General features: G+C 34.0%; 1 long non-coding RNA gene across 1 annotated transcript; it reads right to left on the minus strand.

The window, feature by feature from the left end:
- Nucleotides 1-703: 703 nt before the first annotated feature.
- LOC121421628 lies at nt 704-3,431 on the minus strand. Its single transcript, XR_005971011.1, has 3 exons — nt 3,330-3,431; nt 2,230-2,336; nt 704-1,155 (listed from the first exon to the last, which is right to left on the minus strand). It is a non-coding gene; the product is annotated as an uncharacterized LOC121421628 (long non-coding RNA).
- Nucleotides 3,432-4,231: the final 800 nt, after the last annotated feature.

Consider the following 4,231-nt stretch of genomic DNA (forward strand, 5'->3'; position numbering starts at 1 on the left):
ATTTTAATCTAAAAGACTTGACATGACGTCTTGAGAGGGATATCAACATTAAGCATTCTTACAGTTTATAGGAAAAACTTTGAAATATTAATAATTGAGTTCACAACGAATACTGGACAGTTTTTAACCTTTTTTGGGGGGGGGGGCAAAATGGGTGCGGAAAAATCTACCATTGTATCTTTCTGGCATCTTAATCAAATAAACAAGTCATTACAATAGAATATGACTATCAAATCTATAAAGGTTCCTCCATTGTAATTACTTCACACAGAGCTCTCTAAAACTAGAAGGCCATGAACCATTTACTGGCATGTTACACCATATATATATATATAACACTTATTCAGTTTACACATGGTGATGGTAATAACAGTTCTCAATTACAACTAAGATCAAAAGAATTGAAAAAAAATTGATATCAATGTAGTTTCCCCCTGTAATGTCTTCAAAGAAACATGCATTCTTGAACAACTCAAATGTATGCTCTATAAATGGCAATGATCAAAATTGAGTTATAAAAAATAAATAATGAATCTCTTAAGGCTAAACCTTTTAAAAACCTGTTGAAAAAAGGTGTACTAGTCCCTTTTGAATATAAACAATAAAACAAACAAAAATTATACAAATAACAACTAAAGGTGCTTCCCTTTCTAAACAGGGATTGTTTAAAAGTCTTACAAGAGCCATGATTTCTTGACAATAATACTCCAAGTTAACAATAATTAAAATGCTTTGTAAATGAGCTAAAAAGCAGCTACAAGGTCTGATAGGCTTTCTTGAGAATCATATTCAGTGTCATTAACGATATCAGCATCTGCATTCATTTCAACACGATTCCAGTCATCATCACTTTATTCCCCATGACTGCTTACATTAGATAAGTCAGATATGTCAATATGAGGAACTCTATTAGCTTGGCACTGGTCATCAGCCTGAACTGTAGGGGGTTGCAAATGCCCTATGAGGTGCCTTTTGTATGATGATCCACGGCTCAAAATTTCCTTACATTCTACACAAACAAGTTTTGTGCAAGTAGATGTTAGTATACCAGACTACTTTCAGGTGGCAAAATAGCCCAGAAATTCCTCCAGGAATTTTAGAAAGACATTTGCAGCAGATGAAAGATGACATGTTGATTATTTTTGGCAGCAGTTACTGGAGAAAAACAAAATGAATTATTAAATAATCAAAACACATCCCTGGAGATACATACACTTTGGGATGAGGCAAGAATTATTTGAAAGCAGTTTTGTCAGTTGAAAAAATAAAAATTCTACATATGGATAAACTTAACTGTTAAAAGTGATGATGAACTATTGATATTTCTTTTTCAGAAATTTATTTGTCCCATTTCCTGTTACTTATTGAAATCTTACTACATGTATCATTTGTATTTTTTTCAGTCATTAATCAATTTTTCTTTTGTTGTCTTTATTTAATTTTTATTCATATTTTAATCTGATTTTCTTTTTTGTTTTATTTATTTTCTTAATATCAAGGTCTCATCATATCTTTCTAGGTTGAAACATAGTTTTTACTCTAAAATTCAAATTCAACAGTTCAGAAATATCAGCAAAGTGGTAATCAAATGAAAAAAAAATACAAACATGTACCTGGTAGGCAATGTTTCAAAATTACCCATCATATTACATATTTTTATTTAATATTTTGAATATCAATGATGATTAAAGCCTGTGTATAGCTTTGGTAAAGGGTCAACAATGTGATTGATAATCAAATATAATTCGATATAAAAGTCTTACTGAAGCATAGAGACCGCTAGATATTTTTCCAACCACCCCTTCTGAGAAAATTTCAAATGTTCAAATTTTGGATATCAGCGCCTTCTCTCGGCGATGCTTGTTTTTAAATTAAAAAAAAATTGTCTTTGAGCATTTATCTAATTTAAAGATTAGATATCCTTAATAACAAAGAATTTATCCAGAAAGTTTCAACCCATTCCATGCTCTGGAATAGGTTTTAATTGAAAAAACAAAAACATGCAGATATTTTATTTTGATTGGGCACCCGATCAAATTAAATTTTCATGTAAATCGCAAAATTTATCCTGTAAAATACATTTTCATTTCATATCCTCCACCTCATAACTGTTATAGGGCATATCCATTCATATTAGCTAGCAATGAATTGGAATAGTGATAGGTGCATTTTGGTGGATTTACCAAAACTATACACAGGCTTTACAACTAGAATACAAAATAGTCATACCTGTACAGAGAATTTTTGGATGAATTTTAGCCTAGGTCCCATCTTTGGAATAAGCTCTTTAATTTCCTCGCTCTCCAACAGCCAGAATCTATCATCAATTCCATTTACTGTTTGTGGAGAAACAAGTATTTGAAAAGAAATTAATAATAGGCTTAAATGTAAAGTACTTCACATTTATGAAAACAAGTGGATCCCCTCTGGCAGTTTCGCCTGGATCACATAATTCATTATTGCAGCAGTGTTGACATTGAAAACAACTACATGTAAAACAGAGAGGAAAAAATTACATGTGCATTTGATAATGATTATAGCATGTTGACTTTGACTTGAGATCACATTTGTCCATTTGCTGATACTTGATTTATGTGAAAAGGATATAGGGCCTACTTGCAAAATATTCTTCAAAAATTAAAAATGTTATATTTGATTAAGAATAAGATTTCAGTGATGTCACCCCAACATGGACGAAGTTTGACCCTTAATGATCTTTGACCTTGATCATGTGACCTAACACTCATACAAGATTATCAGCAATACTTAATAACCTTTTAAGCCTCATGAAATATGCCCTTATACTTTTAAAGTAATGAACATAAAAAATTGAGCATTTTCTAAGTACAGTGACCCTGATGATCAGTAATACTTGGTTACCCCTATGTCCAAGTTCATGAATTAGGTCCATATATTGTTTAAGTTATAACATTAAAAAAAATCAGCATATTTTATGTTTATTGACCCCAAATGACCTAGGCCTAGATCTATAATCTAGATCTAGTAGAATCCTAGAATGAAACTGTATGAAGTGCAGAAATGGTGATGGCTAATTTAGTCTTAGACATACCAATTTGTATTGACATTATTGGTTATCCGCCCAATCCGCCTATAGCCCTAGGCCCGAAAGCTGCCTGGCTAAGCCAAGGATGGCCCTCTGTGCCGGCAAGGCAGGTTGTCACGGGCGAACGGTACCGTTAACTTCAATGACGTCGTAGGCCGAGGCTAGAATCTACGAACAACGGTAGATTGTGAGTCGGCCAATTGATTTTAAGCCATTCAAGTTTAACATTTATAAAGACCAAGGTAAAACGCTACAAAGAACTCACCTTCGAAAGTTTCAATGAGGTCTTCATGGTCCCATTCTTTTAATAAGATTTGCCAGGTCGCCATTCTGATTCTGGTCAGTCACTCTTAACTTCAAGATCTTGCGAGCTAGCTAAGCGCTGGGTCTGGGTATACCGTATACCGCGGTGGCGCGCTGGCCGACAGCCCGCGCCGCGGTAGCTAGCTCTCGTACGTATTGCACGTGGCCACGCGCGCTGCGCTGTGTGGTCTCTGATCTGCACATGTACCGTCAGTACATGTGCTCAATCGCATGATGACCGTCGCCATTTTTCAAACGGTAGAAAGAAATGTAAAAAGAAAATGTGAAACACCGGGGTAAAACATCGCGTTACTTTTGTTTATTGGTGGGGGTGGGGGGGGGGGGAAGCAATGTTTCAGAGCTAACACCTTTTTTCTCCTGTTGTTTTTATGATTTTTATTAATAAGCACGCATAAATTTAAGGCCTATCCACCTTGATGCACCGTGAAGCCTAATATAGCCTAAAATGTCAAGTGATTTACACATGGACTTACAACATTTTGCAATTTGATGATTTGACAACTGAAGTTCGTTGTGCTTAACGAAATTTAGATTAAAGAATGCAAATATGTAATCCTTACAGAATTAGAATTAGGCCTTTCATAATTTTTTACATAATAGCCAAAAAATACAAAAACTGAGAAGTGCATAAAGAAATATTATTACAAAAAATGGGACCTTCTGCCAGTCTATGTTATGGCTCACTAATAGTTTATTGAAGTGGCTACACTGGCTGCCCCCAAAATAAATTGTTTTTATATTATTATTATTCATTGATATTAGGCCTACATAATTAAATTTTATATAATTATGTGCAACACTCAACCAAAAACCTTGCAAAAGGAAGTTTAACTAATGAAATAT

This window comes from Lytechinus variegatus, chromosome 9 (assembly GCF_018143015.1).
Source record: "Lytechinus variegatus isolate NC3 chromosome 9, Lvar_3.0, whole genome shotgun sequence".
Lineage (NCBI taxonomy): Eukaryota > Metazoa > Echinodermata > Echinoidea > Temnopleuroida > Toxopneustidae > Lytechinus > Lytechinus variegatus.